This window comes from Protopterus annectens, chromosome 16.part0 (genome assembly GCF_019279795.1).
Source record: "Protopterus annectens isolate FY-2018-M chromosome 16.part0, PAN1.0, whole genome shotgun sequence".
In the NCBI taxonomy this organism is placed as follows: Eukaryota; Metazoa; Chordata; order Ceratodontiformes; family Protopteridae; genus Protopterus; species Protopterus annectens.
The window spans coordinates 405,781,306-405,803,638 of record NC_056750.1 but is presented as its reverse complement, the minus strand read 5'-3'; positions in this window follow the sequence as shown (position 1 = coordinate 405,803,638).

Sequence of the window (22,333 nt, the reverse complement as noted above, 5' to 3'; positions counted from 1 at the left end):
ATGGATTCACACAGGTTATATCCACCCCCACCAGGATAGGAAAACCTAACCAAAAAGATAGTATACTAGATTTGATACTAATCAATAGCCCCCCACAAATGTAATCTTCAGGGGCCATACCAGATGACCTCAGTGACCACTTTCTTACCTTTATCTGAAAACACAAATCTAATTACTCCCAGCAGCCCATCTACAGAACAATAACAAATAGTAAAAGCTGCAATCCTAGCAAGTTTCAGGATGAACTTAAGGCATGCAGCTGGACTGCCCTAAAGCACCTGCCCCTAGATGAAGCTGTCTCCCACTTTAACAATAAATTCCTCACCATCCTCGATGCTTATGCTCCCGCTAGTTCCATGAGGGTAAAAACCAAAGCTGCCCAGTGGATATCTAAAGATACTGAAACAAAAGTCATAGTCAGAAATAAAGCATGGACAGCATGGCGTGCTACAAAAGACCCCATAAATCAAACCAAATTTAGACAACTAAGAAATGAGACAAAATGATCTATTCTATTAGATAAAAAACTACTATCTCCATCTTCAACATGGGAACCAAAATAACCCCCAAAAATTCTGGGCAGGGATAAATAAATTACTGTACCCAGGTCAAACCACCACTCCACCTCGCTCAGCCTCTACCGATAAACTACCAGAGGATGTTGCTAACACCTTTAATAATTTCTTTACTGAAAGCATCCAAGCCCTTGCAAGCCAAATACCCCTTAACTCCTCCAACCCACTGGATAGCACTCCCAGCCCTCTTTTAACTTCCAACCAGTCTCTACATCTTTCATTCATTCACTACTCTAAAAATTTAAACCTGCTACCCTAGCCGCAGACCTTCTCCCAGCCGAATATTTGCAAAAAGCTGCTGATACCATAGTGTACCCTGTTTCCATTCTAATTAATCAGTCCATATCAGAAGCCTCAGTACCCTCTATCTGGAAAATATCTCGTGTCATACCCCTTCATAAAGGTGGTAACTCTACTGAGTTATCCAATTATAGACCCATAGCCATTTTATCACCTCTGGCAAAAATGCATCCATAAACAACTCCTGTACTTTCTAACCCACATCAACCTACTGGCTAACTCCCAGCATGGCTTCAGACCATATGATAGCACCACCACAGCTCTCCTCACCTTTTCTAATTCAATAAACTATAACAAAAACAACAACAAGCTATCTTCAGCCCTTTTCTTGGACCTGCCAAAGGCTTTTGACATGGTTAACCACCATCTTCTCATAAACACACTGACAACAATGTCCTTAGGTAATCACCTTTTCTGGTGGTTTGAATCCTACATGCACAATAGACAACAATCTGTCTTATGGCAGAACAAACTCTCAAACCTCCTACCCAACACTCTAGGTGTTCCACAGGGGTCTGTCTTGGGACCACTTCTATTTTCAATTTTTATCAATGACCTCCATACTATAATTACTGAAGCCGTCTGCATTCAGTATGCAGACGACTCAACGTTGATCTGCACTGCCACCTCGCAAACAGAACTGCTATCAATAACTCCGAGTACTTTCAACCTAGACGAGAACTGGCATGCCGCTCGCTGTTTGATTCTCAACCCTAATAAAACAAAGCTCCTACTTTTCACCCCCACTCAAAGATCCACGGCATTATCTCTCTCCATTAAGGCTAATAATGTTGCCATTATCTCTCCAGATGCCCATACAAAACTACTAGGAATTATTATAGACAATAATCTTAAGTTTGATGTGCATGTCAACATAACAATCAAAACCATTAACAGAAAACTGGGCTCACTTTATAGGATAAAGCCATTCCTAACCCCACACTCTATGACCTGTATTGCCCACTCCCATTTACTCTCTACACTCTACTATGCTTCCCCTTTACTGGCGAACCTAAATAAATCTGATCTTACTAAACTCTCAAGCTGCTATAATAACATAGCTAGATTTGCAAATGGTCTACTCTATAGAACCCATCATTGTAAAAATCTAAATTATCTCGGATGGCTAGAGCTACCCAGGCAGATTCAGTATAATCAACTCATTGTTGCTCACAAAGCACTTAACCAACCAGATAATACACCTGCCCTGAAAAACATCATCTACCCCCACTCCAACTCCAGATCACTTCAGTCATCTAACAGACTATTAGTGCAAACCATCAAATCCAACAACTGGTGACTCCCTGTTCGCCAACTCTGCTGGCAAAATTTGTAATTCCCTTCCTGCTATTACCCTGGATACCATTCTATCTCAATTCAAAATAGCTCTCAAGGAGTATTTAAAGTCTCAATGGATATGTCCCTGCTCCAAGCCTGATTAAATCTTTATGCATACTGTTGTATCTAGCCTATGTCTGTAAGTGCTACTCAAAATCTTTCTTAAGCCAGTTTAGAAGATTGTTAGACTGTACAAATTTAAATGTACTAGAATTAGTGGTATATTTCAATAGGTTTAAGTAGACTGTAAAATGTGTTATGTTTGCATTATGTTATGATTACTCCTGTTCGACATAACATTGTAATGATTGTATATGTATACCTTTGGAGCTTTTCTCCCCGGGCCTCTGCTGAAAATGGACATGTATCCAGTTGGACTATCCCAGTCAACAAATGTAAAATATATAAAACAAATAAATAGGTAGGTGTTCTAATCCCAGACATGGCAACTGTGTGTGTATGTGTGTGTGTGTGTGTGTAGGGAGCAATGTTTTTTAGGCTAGTCACACTCACTACAATTCAAATGCTCTACTTTGGCAAGCCTGCTGATGTCATTCACTGTGCAATACACCTTTGGGAAAGAAGTAGCACAGTAATCTCTGTGGTGAGTCCTATAACAGTGAAATGCTGTAGTGTGATATAGCACTTTGGTAGGGGTTCTAGTCCCACAAATGGCAAGTGTGGATGTTTGTGTGTATGTCCTTGTCTGTGTAGGGTGCAATGGTTTTGAGGCCATTCACAGTCACTACAACCTGCAATGACCTTCTTTGGCAAGCCTGCTGATCTCATACCGAGTGAAATACACCTGTGGGGAAGGAGTACTCCAGTAATCTCAGTAACACATCCTATAACTGCGTAATGCTGTAGTGTAATAAACTAGTTAGGTAGGAGTTCTACTCCCAGACATGGCAAGTGTGTGTGTGTGTGTGTGTGTGTGTGTCTCTGTGTTTGTCATCTGTATCCTGTGTGGAGCTGGCTGTGAGTGTGTAACAACTGGACTCATTGTGGAGTGGGTTTTGCAAATTTCTTATATGGTGGCCCTATTATATGTTACAATGTCCACCTTACACGGATAACAGATGTGAAATAGTTGAGAGGTTGGCGTCGCAATCCATACTCCTACATGTGACATCAAGGCCTGGTAAACAAAGTTAGCAACCCCTGTATTACACAGAAAACACTCTCAACCCATGTCTCCTACAGAAACACACTTGCCTAGGCAACAAACGCTATGTTGGTAGTACCCTGCATATTGCCCACAGATAGTAACCATGGTGTGATTGCACTGGACTACAGAGGGCATGGCACCCTGTCCATCAGTACAATATGCACATAAATGCAGACAGTGTGCCTTCACTATGTTCCCCATCGGACGCCTGCAACACCTGTGATGCCATCAGATATGACCCACAAAGTACATACCATGCCTTATACACATGCCCTTTATGGACAGATGCCACTGACACCAGGGAATACCTGTATCATGCTATCAATGTGGGTGCAGGGTCAACCTGCTGTCCATTACCTGTTCCCGGCACATGAGGTCAGGGCAGGCACATCTGATAATCTGTGTCCACAACACGGGCCAGCCACCCCAGGTACAGTTCCACATGTCAGTGTACATGCATGTGGGACATATGCACATCCCAGACAGTGTCCATGTCATGGACTAAAGAACACATACATGGCAAGCATTGCACAGCAATGGCCACACACAATAGTTACCCAGGTGACTGGATGGTGAATACAATACCCACCTGTGTGGGCCAATCCAGACATTACACCCCTGAGCTACACTGCAGAACATTGTCATGTGGCCTGATGCCAAGGTATACCCTTCACCTAGCCTTGTATAGCCTTCTAGCACAGTCAACTGCTACACACATGTGAAGCAATGTATGCATGCATGTCAGTACTGGCACCCTTTGTGTGTGGTGTATGATGCTTTCAACCACATTCACACTCAGTACAATCCCCATTGGCATACTGAAGCATGCTGTCTGATGTCATACACCTTCATATACCCTTTGCCCATATAACCTCCAGATAACCCCTGTGGTGCATGTGATACCTGCACAGTACTGTATTGTGGAAAACTAACTAGTTAGGAAGTGTATTCCTGACCCTGCCAAGTGTGTCAATGTGTGTGAGTCCCTGAGAGAGTGTGGCTGTGTTGACACTGACACCTGTTCATGTGGACAGGCATGTGTACTACACCTACCATATCAATACCACATCATAGTTGCAGATGGCACTCACAATCACATATACGTTTGGACAGCTCCTCAACATGTAAGCTATGTGGCGCATGCAATAACTGCATAGACATGTGATAGCAATACATAGTCAGGGATTTGATACCCTGTACTGGTAGGTGTGTGACCCAGATATGCTTATTATTTAATCTCCCACCCCTTCCTGACTTACTTTGTCTCTGTATGCCTCTCACACCCCCTCTCTGGTGGATGTGGAGAATTACACCTGCTTTACTTAGGCAGCAGCATGTGTTTTGTAAGTGATGCTCATGATCAGCTGATGGCCTCTGCATGAATTGCAGCCCTCCTCTAGCTGATTGCATGTGGAACAGCTGTGGTAACATTCCCATAGCCAATTGCAAGGAAACACACTCCAATATCTAGGAACATCATGTTGATGTTGGGCCTTTTCATTCCCTGTGAGCAGGACCTAGATCTGGTGTTTGGCAAACAGCATCACAGATGGATTGGGGATTTACCTCTAACAACATACACTGTGGAAACAGGCCAACACACAGGAGGGGGATGTGCCTGACATGACTACGGAATGTAAGTGTTGCTATTCTGCATTTGGAGTAATGTTGATTTAACAGGGTGTGTGTGGATATGGCTGGGCTACATGTTTTAATACCTGTCATGACAGTGCTATGTTTTTGAGGAAACACCCATCTGTAGGGTCATCTGCAGACTGGGCAGTGTGTGGTGCCTTTTGTTTCTTGTGTTACTCACAGAGCACCTATCTGAGAACTATAGAAGCATAGTCTGAGGAGTGCAGTCAATACATGGTGACAGCCATGAGGGTTACTGACTTCTTATACCTCATAGGACATATGTCACAACAAACCCTGTTACAACAGTAAATGTATGAGGTTATCACAGCAACATGTCAATATTGGCCCTGTGTTTGTGCCTCCAGCCATAACCCTGTCAACCTTTGTACATATGTCATGCAGTAAGAGGTGCATATGTTCTGTACACCATTATTTATTCACATCATATCTGATAAGCCAGTGAGATATTAGACTGCTGCACATATGTCTCAACTGTCCCTGATTTTGACTCAAATTTTAACTCTGTCTCCTCGTAATCCCTCCTAAAACTAGTGACTTTTAGAGGAAAGGTGGTGAATTACATTTAATGAATAATGACAATAATTAAGAGTTATAGACTTCTTTTACTTCAGAAAATGTGTATTAGTTCATATGCCCTGATTCTGTCAATGTTTCAAGTTAATAGCACTAATATTTTAAAAGTGTCCCTGATTTTTTCTTGATTTGTTCCTGATTCTGTTGAAATTTGCCCCTGATTGGCTGAGAGGTCTGCTGCTACACATGTTATGTATAGTAGGGGTTATACCTGAGGACATAACCTGGACATTCTGTGGTTGTGTGTACAGTACTGAGGTCTGTGTACTTACGGTGATTGTCGACAGTGTGTGTATTGTGAAGATGTACTGTGGCCTGTGTACAGACTGTGGTAGATGTCATTGTTCTTGGTCTTGTTCTATCTGATGTTACATGCTGCTCCAGTGTTGTTGTTCCGGCTTATCTCGGTTAAACTCTACTAATGTTTGTTAGTGGATTTTTACATGCCGAGTTACCAGCCGTGATGCACAACCTTCAATGAAGGCATGCCCATTCACGCATGCCTCCACGCAGAAGACGCTCTAGCTGAGAATCGAACATGACAACCTCTTGCTGTGAGGTGACAACGCTACCGCAGCACCACTACCGTGGGTTACATGCTGCTCCAGTGTATGTTATCCTATTGGCTTACATGTTTGTAGGGCCAAACACACACATGTCCCATACCACGGACAGGCATTGGACCACACTGTGTAGTGGCCCAGTATATGTAGGGTTAGTGTGTGAGTGGCACATGTGAGGATGGTGTTGATCAGATAGTCCATATACAGTAATATTAAGCTAGCTTACGATATGTGGCTGTTTACACTGGTTGTGCACTTTCATACAGGTGTCTGTTACTCTGTGCTGTGACATGCCTGTAGAGCCTGCTATATATGCAGGTACATGTGTATTCCTCCATAAGAAATGTAGGCCAGTGTTGTGGCAGTCTGCCTGTAGCCTGCACAGTGCTTTGTTACATGCCTAGCAACTTAGTGTACTTACCCGTGCCGGGCCACCATAACAGTCATGTATTTCTGAAAAAGCAGTGGGATGCTGTATGGAGATGTATGTCACTAATTAGTGGGTAGTATGTGGCTATGTCACCTCTGTACCAGCGGTTATTGTGTGTCAGGACAGACAGGGGTATTTGAATGCATAACCTATGGGGGCAAATGTATACCAGTATTTACATGATATACCCATCTACATGGCTGTTAACATCCACATTGTAGGCTTGGTCCACATGTTTTGCACCAAGGGGTTCTGTGTATACCTCTGGACTGACCAGTGTGTGTCAGACTGTCCACATTTATTGCCCATATCTCTGCTGTAGTCCACGGGATCATTACTGTGCTAGCAGTGGTTCTGTACTATGATGTCCTTAGGATTTCTGTCAGTAGCCAGTGGTGCACATGGTACAAGCATATGTGACCTCCCACACACATGTCTTGTTAGGTCAACCCCTATTACAGTAGTAACAGTTTACATATATACCTGCAATACATACTTGACATCTCCTTGCACTAAGAGGTTGGGACTATTGGGGTTGAGGTAGGGCTCCACTCCATGTTCTGGACATATGGTGAACATATATGTATATATAACCCATATATCTATATAGATATATACACACATACATATCGACATACGTAGATATGTATATACACACACACACACACACATATATATATATATATATATATATATATATATATATATATATATATAAAAATATATAAATAAATATAAACACTCAGATATCTACATATACACAGCAGCATATGTCTATACATATACAGACAGAGATACATATGCACATATACTTATGGATATCTACATATATATTGACAGTAATAGGTATATCAGATAGATATGTATGTACATATAGATATCTACATATATATATCTACATAAATAGGCATATCTGTACACATAGGATGTGCATACATATATAGCTATATATATATATATATATATATATATATATATATATATATTATACACATACACAAGGAGATTTACACATGGCCATATATATGGCCATTGTTTATTAGTATAATAGTATGGTCTATTTGCATAGCTGCACCTTGTTAACCAGTGTTATTCATGTATATGTGCTGTGTGTAGACAGCTCATACTGGTGTCTAATTAGTTCTATATAATTGTGCTGTTACTGGTGGATAGTATCAAATTAGAGACCCAGGACAGAGTGCTGCTCGCTATATTTTTATCTGTGACTGCATACCTGTCAGCTGAGGTCCCCTCCTCACTGATGTGTTTTTCCAATTTGCTCAGTGTCTGCATATACTAGTAGTTGATTCAAGACATATCTTCCTGTATGCAGTAGCTATTTTCTCAGTTTGTTTTTGTAATCTTTATAATATATCTTTACCATTTCAAACGTGCTTACTCCTCTCTGTACTCTTTTTTTTTCCAGACCTAACACCACTCTAAGTATTCAGCTGCTGTACCACCTTTATCTTTTACCCAACCGGTGGATACATTGTTATAAGAAAAGCACAGTCCGGGTCTGAACTGTCTGCAAACACAAACAGCTAAAGTTTACTTTGAGTATGTGTCTACCTGTTTGAGCTAATATTCATTATCCCCTGGAGAGCACTCTGCTTTGGCTTGTAAGCAGCCCCCCCCCCCCACACACACGCACACTCATCTTCCATTTTCTCTTTTATTCCCTTCAGTTAGCAAATAGTATCCATAACTGATCAAATCCTGTGTGTTTGTTAATTTAAATTGAGACCACAGTAGCCTACTGATACAAAGTTATCCTGTTTTTCCACCTGAGAAATGGTTAAGAAATTACTTACAGCTTCAGAGCAGTTCTTGGTCAATTCTGATTGTTTCTTAAACACAAATTTGTCTTTGCTTGGATCGTGGCTCATTAGCAGCAGTGCAAAAGAACTGCCTGCTCACACCCTTGTTTTCCCCCTTCCCTGTTTATTACCTTAAGCCAATCCCAAAGTTAATAAATATTACCTGTGGCAGGCACCATTTATAAAACTACAACCACCCTTTGAGCACTTTATGCTCAGCCCTGCCATAAAACTTACTAATACTACTTTAACTGGGGCACAGCTAATTGATAGTTTGTGGAAATACAAGGTACCTACCTGAGTCACCACATTCACTATCATATGTTCTTATATCAGTTTACTCTGTTACCTGATTGTTTACAGCCCTTTCATAAGATCAACTGACAGGGTCTCTGCCTGCTTCGCTCCTCACCCTGCCCCCAATTTCCACCCGCCCCTAGTGGTCCTACCTTTATTACATACGCAACCCTCCCATATTTCCAACAGCCAACCATAGCACTAAACCCAACACTACGTCCTCCATCTTCCCACTACTATCACTCCTCCTCAGCTAACATGTATAAGCATACCATACCTATGCTCACTGCATGCACTGTCCTTGCATATCTTACATCCTACTAAAACTCCATCATTCACCCACACAACCACTACCACTGTACTACTACTCACACCACCACTCATGTCTCACCCTCACTCAGCTCGCCTCCCACCAACTCAAGAGCCATCCCTATGCACCACCCACATATTCTATCAACTATATTACTCAAATAAAAAGCATCCCTACAACTTAACATAGTAACCCTCCCACTATACCTATTACCCACAGAGCACAATCATAAAGTTTCCCTAATAAACACATTCAAAAACTGAGAAAACTAATAACCTCATGCATATCAAAACTAGCCCTAAGTGGAGACATCCACCCCAACCCTGGCCACGCCATCTCTGACCTCACTCCTCATAATCAGACTAGAAACCACAACTTCTCCCAAATCACAGCCAATAGACAGCCAAGTGACCTCCTTCTACTAAGCCTAAATATTAGAAGTATATCCAACAAGGTCCATGAACTCCATGCCACCATAGACTTGTACTCCCCAGATATAGTCATCCTGACAGAAACCTGGCGAAAACATCACATTACCAGTGAGCAAATTCTCCCTACCTGTTGTGGCATACTAAGAGTAGACCAGCTAAATACGAAAGGAGGCAGTATAGCTATAATATTTAAACAGCATCTAAACATTCAGATCTTAAAATCAACAGCTTCACAAATAGGCAATGAAGAAGTAATATATACCAACCTCAAAATAAACCAAAATAAAACCATCAACATAATTGGATGCTACTTCCCACCTGGCCAAAACATCCCTCCACTGGAAAACCTCCTCAGCTGGACTACCCACCATCTCCACCAAGAAGCTATAATTTTAGGTGATTTCAATATTGACTGGCAATCCTATTCTGGCAACCATCCAACCCGTCATCTAAACCTTCATGGCTTCCCCCAACTAGTCCAGTCTCCAACCAGGATAAATAAAAACTCCAACAAGCACACTACCCTGGATTGGATACTAGTCAGTAAGAGCCCCCAGTCATATATAGCAGGCTGCTTATCAGATAGCCTCAGTGATCACTCCCCAACATTCTTACTCAAAAAAACACCTATACCAAGTTAAACATGTCAACTACCGTCAAATACGTAAAAAAATAAACTTTAACCCACTCACATTCATCTCATCCCTCAAAGAATGTAACTTGCATCCTCGAAAGTACCTCAGTCTTGACACAGTTGAATTTTTTAATACTACCTTCCTGAGCATCCTTAATTACCATGCCCCCATAAGACTTTCCAGAACCAAAACACAACCCTCCCCATGGCTACAGAAAACCACCAAGTCAGAAATGAAAAACAGGGATAAAGCCTGGGAGCACTGGCACAAAACTAAAACCCCCTCAACTAGACAAAAATTCCAAGAATTACACAATAGAGTCAAAAAGCTAATAAAACAGGGCAAATTCCAATACCACCAGTCTGCCCAAGACTCCTCCCAACACAACCCCAAACAATTCTGGTCGTCCATAAACTCCATCTTCCACCCAGGTAAAGTCAGTACCCCTCCTCCTAACATCCCTCACTCCTCCGAAAATGTTGCTACCTCATTCAACACACACCTCACACAAACCATACTATCACGACCTAGACAACACAACCCCCCTCCACTCCAACCCACACCTTCAACTAGTAATCTCCCCACTGTCTTCTCTTTTTCTCCTGCTCCTACCTCCAACATAAAAACTCTTAACTAAACTTAAGCCCACCAAATTAGCAGCAGACAACCTCCAAAGTGAATACCTACAAATCGCAGCTGATGCTCTACCCTACCCAGTATCCATCTTGATTAAATGATCTCTGTCAGAAAGTTACGTTCCCACACTATGGAAGGTATCACATATAATTCCCCTCCACAGAACTAACCAATTACCACCCCATAGCTATTCTCTCTCCACTCTCCAAAATACTAGAGAGATGCACTCACTCTCAAGTCTCAGACTACCTCCTTACTAGCAACCTCCTTTCCAGTACTCAGCATGGTTTCCGACCAAACCCCATAGCACCACCACTACCTTACTCTCCTTTATTAACACTATCCTTCAGCATAAAAAACAATGGCAATCTCTCCTCTGCTACTTTCCTAGACCTATCTAAAGCATTCGACATGGTCCCACACAAACAACTCATCTCTGTCCTCAATAACCTTTCTGTCAGTTACCCATCTGACCACCAGCAATCCATTGTATGGCAGAATGGCACATCTCCCCAACTACCTGTCTCTATAGGGGTTCCCCAAAGATCCATCTTTGGACCCCTACTCTTCTCTATTTTCACCAATAATCTAGCCTCTGCCACCAAACATGGCACACTCATACAATACGCAGGTGACAGAACCATCAATTTGCTCAACCCAGTCCCTACCCAAACTGCAAAAAGTCACACACAAAGCCTTTTCCTCTGTTGAAACCTGGTTATCTGATGCCCAATTAATACTCAACCCAAACAAAACTAAACTACTCCCAACCCACCAAACATACTCAAAACAACTCTCACTTTAACATCACAGCAAAAGACAATACCACTATACACCCAACAGAGCACACCAAATTGCTAGGAGTGGAAATAGACAATAAACTAAAATTTGACATTCACATATCCATGACCATAAAAAAAGTCCACCAAAAACTAGGAGCATTATACAGAAATATGCAACTTCTCACCAAAGCAGCAAAGATTTCAGCAGCAAATCCCCACCTTATCTCCACCCTACTTTATGCCTCTCCAATGTATACCAACCTAAGGCAATGCAATCGAGACTTGCTGCAACAAAATTGCCAAATTCACCACAGGGGCATTCTACTGTAGTCACCACTGTCTCTCACTTGCTGAACTGGGCTGGCTTGAACTCCCTCACCTTCCTCAATGGTATCAACTCGCACTTGCCCACAGGGCAAGAGTAGAGTGCTAAATGTAGTACTGACAACAGGCACACCTGCAGGTAAAGCTGGACTCTGAGGCCTCCCTGTTGTACCCCTGGTGTGTGAGCTGTGTCAGTATATATCCCCTACTGGATAATGATTTGACATGTGGAATGTAACTGTAGACTACTGTCTGTACAGCACATGTTAGTGACGGCTTCCAACATGTAGTTATGGCATGCATATTGTTAAATGTCTATCTGTCAACATTTGTCCTACTGCATAGCTACTTGCCAAGCTGATGACTATCCCTGTACAGATGTGCAGATAGCAGGTATTCAGCTGGGATATGTACAGGCAACCTATGCTTGATTGACACTTACATGTCTGCCCAGCTGTGTAAGAACTGGCACATATAGAAGCCAACACCTTGTAGTCACCACATGCCATGGGTACCTCCACTACATTACCTCCGTCAACAGAACATGCTTGTACAGGTCTCCATCACAGACACTAACCATGTGTTGCAATACATGTTGCATACATGTCAATTTGATCACCTCAGTGACCATGTGCAGGAGGCACCCAGAGGATTGGCTGATGCATGTTACTTTCACTCTCAGGTTCAGCACAGTGGTATCTGTTGATAGATTGCCTGCTGCCACATGGCAGGTGGCAGGATACCACTGTACATGCATCCCCTACACAACCCGTCTCTCCATGGACAATAACTAGGTACACAGCTATGACCACTTGCAGCAATACACCCCAGTACTGGCACATGTGTACATGTGCATTACTGAGTATAGCAGTGTCTATGTGTTAGCACACCTGTACTTGAGAATTCCATGAGGGCCTTCACAACCACCACAACACCCATTGCCATAGTCAATTGTGGCTGCTGCTGTATGGGACATTACATGTACCCTGTTATGCTCTTCTCCATACTGGCTACACGAGCCTTGCTGTACCAGCACAGCAGTGTTGTACAAATGGATCGATAGGCATGGGATACCCATTGAGTTCTGGCAAGTATGTGTATGTGTGCATGCCTGTAGGGTACAGCATTCTGAGGCCACATACTCCTATTACACTACTCATTGCCACACAGTAGTACAGATAGTGTTGTTGCTGCCCATAGGTGAGGCATGACAATGCAACACCCTACTATGCCTGTGGCATGTGCATTAGATGCATATCCCTGTAGTACCACTGTTGGAATATACATTTGGTTGTATCACAGTGGTGGGCAATGTGTGATGGGTATGTCAGAGTGTCATCATGGGTTTCAGGGAGTACAATATCCATTGGGGGATGTGGGTGCTGTGTACACTGTCATTACACCAAGGTACACCCGGTACATGTCCCATGTACCACTTTATGGTTACCACTGTCACCATCAACCATGCAGGTAACTGATACCATAATCCAGCCCAGTTATGCATGTGCTGTGTGCAGCCTACCTGTAACACATTGGACACATGATCAAGTTAGGCCCAGGTCTCTCGTATGTGTGTCTGCCTGTTATGCATCTGTTAATTTGTATATGGAGGTATGTCACACTCTGTATTGTCCATATACACCCATTACATCCCCATTAGCATACTGTACATGTCTGGGGATGGTCTGCATGTAACATGTAAACTGGAACACACCTCACCCTAAACGGTGTGTGGTGTGTGCAATGAAAGCCACACACTTCAGTAGCACTACATACTTAGGTAGGGATCTAGTTGCCAGGTAAGAGTGTGCGTTTCTGTGGATGAGTCTACATCAGGTTGCAGATTAGACACATTCCAGCAGGTCACCTGGCTATGTGGCACAGGCAATAACTGTTATACAAACCTGTGACGTGTTCAGCTGTACCCCAGATATGTCACAGCCATGGTGTCACCACAGTGCCATACCCCGTTGTGGAATATGACTACAGACCATCCTCGTGCTGACACATGTACACCTACAACACAAATGGATAACATTATGGAGACCACAATCAACCAGTGCTACTAGCAGCTAAAATGCAGCATTGCTGGACTGCTACACTACCTGACATGTATGCATTAAACTTTACTCCTAGCATCATGTTACACTGCAGTACTTTGGTACACTGTAGTATAGTCACCATTTGCATCAGAACCATATTAGCCTGTCCCTGCACTGACGCTATGGATGACAGGGATGTGGCACAGGTATCATCATATGCACAGGGTGTGTTGCTGGTTTGCTAGGGGCCAAGGGGGGGCCATTCATATGACACCATGTGTGTGAGTGAAGAGTGTAATGAGGTGAACTGGGCATGGTGATGTGGTGTGTGTAGGTAAGGGGTTGCTTTAGGTGTGTTCATATAGTGTGTGGGTATGCATGCACACAATTCTGTCATGCGGCTGTCCTACACAAGTGTTTATGGGCAGCTGCAGACCATACCTGGCAGGATGTGCAGTTCACTGCCTCCAGCCATGGACATGTGGACTGTGCCCACCAAGGGGTTCCATGGGCACATCCAGGTACAGGCCTCAATGTGCAACTTTTCCCTGATGATGACAGATGTCTGCTGGAACCAGGTCTCTTCTGGGACTGGCCAGGACCACATGCTCGGGGCCTGCTGTGGTATGGTGAGGACAGCCCTCCCCGCAATGCCGGGGCTGATGCTGCCACTACGGGAGCCCCTTGGTGTCTTAGCACTTCCACGTTGACTGCCAACTGTTGGCATTGCTGGCCTACATCCACCTGGCCATCGCCACACACCCACCACACATTCAAGCATGGACATACCACTGTCGATGAGGGCCATCATCTCACCAGGCCATTTATCCATGAGCTCGGTATAAGCACGGATGGCACCAGAGAGTTCACGGATGTTGTCACTTGCAGATGTGAGAGCAGCCGTCTGCAGCCTCAGGCCCTGTCTGGTGTAATGTTCCATACATGCCTGTGCCTCCATGACAGCCTGAAACTTGCACCTGGTGGTACCAGTTGTGGTGTATCTGCCAGGGGCATGATGACCAGTAGCCCTACCACAAGCACCCTGGGACATCTGCCTATGTGGTGCCCTGCTGGGCATCCGGCTATGCTTGCTGTGACCAGACACATTAGGCATGGTTACCACATTCTCCTGTGCGCTGCCACCAAATGCCAGCTGTTCTTCCACTATGGCCACTGATGATGGGGTATGTATAGGCACCGAAACTGTGTGCGGGGTTGGGGTGGCTAAAAGGGGGATGTCAAATGATGGTGCTGTTTCGGCCCCTGACAACTTCACCTGTGCCTCAACAGTACTGTCATCATCTTCGGTGTCTGTATGGACACTGACATCAGATTGCATGCAGGAGGGACCCTGACCCACCTTGCCACCTGTTGGAGAAAACAATAAATGCACTGCAAGACCTCTACAGCATTGCATAACAGTACACTCACACTCACACACACACACACACACACACACCACCTTAATACCTACTTGTCCATGATTTTACAGACAGTCCCACGTATATTCCCAAGCGTTCTCCATCCTGCATCACGCTTGCTAACATACACTCATCAATACCACTCTTTAATGTATCATTCCTCTAAATGCCTAGACAAGTGATCACAACACAAGACCTGTTACTCCATTACCTCCCTGACCTGAGTGGAGTGGTTTTACATGGCCTCACTGCTGTCATTCAGTGTTCACTCTGTGTATGTCTGAACATCATGAGCATGGCCCCTATATGTGAGGGGCTACTATGTTCACTCCATAATATCACGCACTGGAGTGTCATGTGTATGTATTGCTCAGTACATGCCAGATATGCTGCTCAATCAGCCTATCCTGTGACAACTGTAATATATGGATACACTACCTGGTGTTGTCTAGTAATTCCCCAATACATCTGCAGCACTGCATACATGGGTTGTCAGTCACCTCTCTGCTGAATGCGATATTAAGGGTATACCTGGTGTCTACCTTCCCTTCCAATGCCTGTTCCATGTTGCATACTATCAGCTGTCCTGTGATTACATACATGACAAGTATTCCTGGTGTGTCATGTGTCAGTCTATGTCCTGCATGATCCCAAAGGGAAGTACTGCTCTATGAACAACCCCACAATCACATGTGCATACATGGACACTCACACAAACATGCACACATGCACACTACATGCACAAGCCTCCCTCCAGTTCACCAGAGTGACACTATAGACAAACTAACCACCCACTGAGACACACACACACACACACACACACACTTGAGGTTGCACAATGATAGTACACACAGTCCTCCTATTACTCATCTGTCAACGTGCATAATGTATGGTACACAACAGCATGCAGTGCAGCTATAGTCAATCCATGCTAGCAACAGCATACATGTGTGTGATGCATGTGCTTTGTTACTAGGTGATGCCCCTTCCCCTGGATACCACTGCACCCATGTACACAGTATTGCTGTGCACCTGTTCTGCACGCTGTCATATACTGTGTGCCACACCTCACAGGTGTACAACCTATTGCTGAATATGTAGCATTGTGTCAGTTATGTCAGCTTTAATGCTCACAGCTCCTCTGTTTTTCAGCAACACATACCTAGGATGATATGTGGACAGATGCCATTTGTGAATGCCTGATGTCTGATTTACAGCTCGCAACATCAGAGGACCATGTATGACCAATCCAATACTATTACACTGACAACCATCAGAGCAGCTATGGAGAGTGTACACACCCTTATTGATATGACGCATCCTTCCTTGATCTGCCATGCGACCACATCACGGCATATATTAGCAGTACATGAGCCCAATATGTGACATATGTGCTGTACATTCACATGTAGCATATACAGAATGTGTTGGGCGTGCAGATGCTGACCGCGATGCATACACTCCGTGTGTGCATATATGTGCACACCCTTATCATGACGGTTTGTTGCATCTATTATGTGTACTACAGCAGTCACTACTCTTGGCAAGGGTATACTATCATGGGCCATCTGCATTTGCCAGTGTATGTTCAGTCTGCCCTACACATTTCCCCCTAATCTGCATGATTGCAAGGTCTACTCATGCACATCCCTTGGTGTTCACACACTGCCGTTACTATTACTGTGGGGGTAAGGTTACGTCTGCCACAGTTCCTGAACCAGATTGTGTATAGCTACAGCCATTTTTAGCATCCTTAGGATCCCTGCTGCAGTGCACTGGTGTATCCCTACTGTAGGCCATGTCTCCCACCATTATGTTACTCCCTGTGGACACATTCCGCAATGACAGGATGTTAGTTATCTTCCAGGTGTCTGACATACCCTTCCAATACCACATCATGGTCACCACTGTGATGCTGTGCATTTAACAACACTTATATATGCACATGTACAGCATGCATTCTGGGTAGGTGTGTTAGATGTGTGCATGGAATATACCATAGCCGTTACATTCCCGGTGTATTGGCAAGCATCAACATAAACCATACTCACCAGCTACAGGCTGCTGCCTTGGTGCTATACTGAAGGGGCCTACATAAGAGGGTGAGAGATGGAAAGTTGGTGGTCACACCTGTGGCATTGCTACAGGGTGGGTGTAGCATTACAATACATCAACAGTACATGTCCACAATACTACCACATATGGACATCTGTTTATCACTACTATGCAGCAACAAACTTATATCTATGACATATCATATTTGCATGATCTACCTTTACAGATGTGGACGCATATTCAACAGTGGTCCCTGTGGCCTTACCTGCATGCTCCTCAGCCGGTGTGTGGGTAGCACCCACCTCCACAATGGTGGCTGGCAGTTGTTGGCTATGCGGATGGGCAGGTGCCATGAGGCTGGCTAGGAGCTCATCAACATGTGTCGGGGGGGGGTGGATGGCATGGCCCCACCTGTTGCGAGGTGATCCCCCTGGACTGCAGCAGCATGCCGATGGGCATTGCAAAAGCAGGTCAGAACAATGATGCCGGACCTGCTCATAACTGCAGTTGTGCAGTCTGATATCACTGACCCTGTGGACTAGGTCGTTCCACAGGGCAGTCTGCTCCTGCTGCTCATGGGCGGCCTGGCCAAGCAAGACAGGGTAGTGCTGGATTAAGTGGTTTACCACAAAGTCATTCTCAGCAGCTGTGTAAGCCAGGAGTCTTCCATGTGACATCTTGCCTGAAAGACATAAAGATGGAAACAGATGTGAGCAAGTCATACAGCAAGGTTATCACAGTTCTTAATATACACCCCTGTCACCCCCCCTACCATATTAGTGACAATAAACTGTACACACAACTCAATAGGTATGGCTACAGCTTACCCTTACCTACCAGTGGGACAGATATTGTATTGTACCACACTTTATACAATATGTTTGTAGCCATGTTCCCTGTGTGGACGCTATCATTGCTGACCTGTTAGACTATTTACCTGCATGCCATTGTCAGGGCCACTATGGTTCCATATATGCCTGTGGTATGCTTGCTATGTGATTGTTGCACATCTGTCATTCTGTGTTAATGGGGATATCTATGCATGCTGTTGGACATGTTCCAGGATTGTGTAGACTATTACTACCCACATATGTTCTATAACAGTGACACAATAGCATGTTTATGAACTATTGGCCAGCAGAACCCCCTCTCCAAACTCATCTGCCCATGTTACCAGGCCACATCACATGTGGGACCCACCCTGGGGCCTCTTCATGTACTGCTCCAGCAATACCTTCAGGTGGAACCAACTCAGGGGATGTTGTCCCCCCCTTGGGGACACACACAGACATGATCTCATCTCCTGAGGTCAGGTCCAGGGTCTGTTCCATAGTGGGCTCCACAGACACATGTGGGATGTACTACGTCACCTTGAGGCACCCAGTACACATCCACATGCTCCTCCTGCTCAGCCTCCAGGCCAGGCACCTTTGGGACGTGAAAACGCTGAGAGAAGAACGGAGCCACTTTTGAGATTTTAAGTATTTTTCCTCTGTTTATTTGCTAAGTTTTTCTGCATAGCTGCCTAGCTTGAGCATTTTCTGGCTTGTTAAACTTGATTTCTGTATTAGTAGCTGTATTTAGAGCACAACCAAAAGCTGTTTGCTGAATTTCCTGTTTGCACTTAATTTTAAATCGTTTTTTTCTTAAAACTTGCATATTTTCTGTCCTTGACCTAGCACTCTTGTGTGGGGTCATTTACTGCACTGTTATAACTTGATATTACTTGTGAACCTCTGCTATCTCTGTAAAACAAAAACAAAAAAAAAAATCTTGCTTTTTTCCCACTTTTCTGAGAGTTAAAATTCAGTTACAGGCTTGCTGTTCCTGAACTGTTTGAAAGTTTCTGTGAGGCCATTTTGCTTGGGCTGAGGGAGGGTCTCTCTGTTGATCAGTGGCGGTGACTAACATTGAGCAGCTTCCCTGCCCCCGTGCAGGTGGTTACTGCCTTGAAACTGTAGTATTATTGGCCACTAGGCGTCATTTCCATAACTCCTTCATCTTCCTCTCTTAAAACCTAGTTGCCTCGTGGTTTGGGCGTCTTTTCAGGCTTGTTGGCTGTTGGTGAAGCACCCTCCAAGAGGAAAAAACGCTGAGAGAAGAAGGAGCCACTTTTGAGATTTTAAGTATTTTTTCTCTGTTTATTTGCTAAGTTTTTCTGCATAGCTGCCTAGCTTGAGCATTTACTGGCTTGTTAAACTTGATTTCTGTATTAGTAGCTGTATTTAGAGCACAACCAAAAGCTGTTTGCTGAATTTCCTGTTTGCACTTAATTTTAAATCGTTTTTTTCTTAAAACTTGCATATTTTCTGTCCTTGACCTAGCACTCTTGTGTGGGGTCATTTACTGCACTGTTATAACTTGATATTACTTGTGAACCTCTGCTATCTCTGTAAAAAAAAAAAAAAAAAAATCTTGCTTTTTCCCACTTTTCTGAGAGTTAAAAAAGTTCAGTTACAGGCTTGCTGTTCCTGAACTGTTTGAAAGTTTCTGTGAGGCCATTTTTCCTTGGGCTGAAGGAGGGTCTCTCTGTTGATCAGTGGCAGTGAATAACATTGAGCAGCTTCCCTGCCCCCGTAGAGGTGGTTACTGACTTGAAACTGTAGTTTTATTGTCCCTTTTGGGTCTATTCCTGCTTCTTTCCAGCCCCTGCTATCAAGCACGCTTTAGCGCGGAGTTGCCACTAGAGCAGCATCGGGCAGCGCCGGTTAAACTCTTTCTGGCTCCAGAAAGTCTGTTCTTCAGTTTTTCCCTTAGAACTGCTCTGTTAGGAACCTAAACAGTTTACACCTACACTAAAAAGTGCAGCACTTGTTCCAAATAGCTTTTTCTTCTCAAAAAGCTCAGCACTTGTCTTATAAGCATATCCCTTGTCTTATAAGCATTCTCTTTGCAGGTCAAGCACTCCTATATTATACAAATCTCTCACTAGCAAAACCCCCCAGGAGTGCCCACTTCCCTGCTAAGCCCACTACTTTTCTGTCTCATACCAACTCATAATTCTTTCTAGCATGTCAAAGGGTCAGATGCTGGCGTCCTCTCCTGCCCAGTTGGTGAATCTGGGAATTCTGAGACAATGTTACAATTGCCTCATGTACACGGACAACCCTCTCCTCCTCCCACATAACACTAACACTTGTGAGAGATGCAGCTATTTAGCCAGACTGGAGGCTGAGCTCTCTCAACTCAGGACTGGCAAGACCAGGCAAGAGGAGAAGGCAACTACACACACCACAATACCAGTCTCACATAACTCAACCACACCACTGAATCAAACACATAAACACACTAAGACATACTCGGAGGCTCTGAGTAAAAAATTACCTAAACAGCAGAGGCCTCCAAAGCAGACACCCAAGCAACTGCAAACTCAATACACCACACAAACAACACATAAACAACAAAATCAGTGTGCAAAGCAGTCACTGCCCTTAAGGCCAAATACAACACCAAACATACTTGTCATAGTTGACTCCATAGTCAGACACACTGATGTCCCGCTCACCAGACTGAGTAAGGAGAAGGTCACAGTAAGCTGCCTGTCGGGCGCTAGAATCCGTCACATAATGCAAGCACTCAGGTCTCTCAACAGCAGGTACAAGTATGACTCAGTCATTGTCCACGCTGGTGTCAATGACCAGAGACGTACCTCCTTGGTCTACATGAAAAGAGACATTGAGGAGCTCTCTGATTATGTAGCCCAGGCAGGTATGACCCTGACCTTGAGCAGTATCCTACCTTCACCTAGAATGATGCCACAATACGGTGATAAGATGATCAGCTTTAATAATTGGCTTAAATTCTGGTGTCATTCAAAGGGGATCCAATGTCTGTCTGCCTGGGATGACATGCTGGACAAGCCATGCTGCTTCGCAAGGGGCGGCTTGCACCTGTCACCCCTAGGCTTCCAGATATTGGCAAAGGCTCTTGCCACCCCCATAGTGCCTTTTTTAGGCAAGGCTCAAATTCTAAACCTACCACCCTAGAACACAAAAAAGGAAAAAAAACTAAGGGTAATGCTGCTCAATGCCAGAAGTCTCAATCTCAAGATGCACGCACTCGAGGCCCTTCTCAGTATGGAGAACATCGATGTCTGTGCTGTGACAGAAACCTGGTTCAAGGCTCCTGAGAGCACCCCAACACTATCAGGTTTCACCGCATATCATGCGTTCCAGCCCCAAAATCCGGACAACACCAAGAAAGGAGGGGGGGTGTCCATATTCATAAAGGACACCCACACCTCAAGGTTGGTGGCAACGCACAATGCATCAGAGACCATCCAGGAGCAATTAACCATAGGCAAGACTGCTCTGCAATTTGTAGCATGTTACAGGCCACCCTCTCAAACTCAGGAACCTCACATGGCCTTCCTGAAAACATTGGAGGGGATAAATGTATCTCCAAACACCATCATACTAGGTGACTTCAACTACCCTAATATAGACTGGGAACACTACTCAAGCCCAAACACTCTAGTCCAAAGGTTCCTGGAGTTCATAAACTCAAATGCCATGGAACAACTAGTCACCATCCCCACAAGAGGAGAAAACATACTTGATCTCATCATCATGAACATGGGATCACAATGTTCAACACCGAAGTATACCCTCACTGGTGAGATCAGATCATAAACTAATCTCGCTGGAGGTCCTCATCCGCCCCCACCTGAAATAAAAAGACCACAGTGAAAACTTCTCAAAAGCCGACTTCACACTTCTAAAAACTAGTGTGGTCTCCTTTAAGGCCCCTGAGCCAGTGGTAAACATTACTCAAACCGCTGAATCACTTACAAATGCCTTCTACCAGCACCTACAGGACTGCATGGATCAGGCAATCCCAAACAAAACTAAGACTTTTTGTACCAAAGGCAAGCGTCAGTCTGGTGGACCCAGCCATAAACAAGCTCTACAACAAAAGGAGGAAGCTACTACAAGATAGAGCAAAATCCTTGAAAGGTAAGACACCTTTGATCAT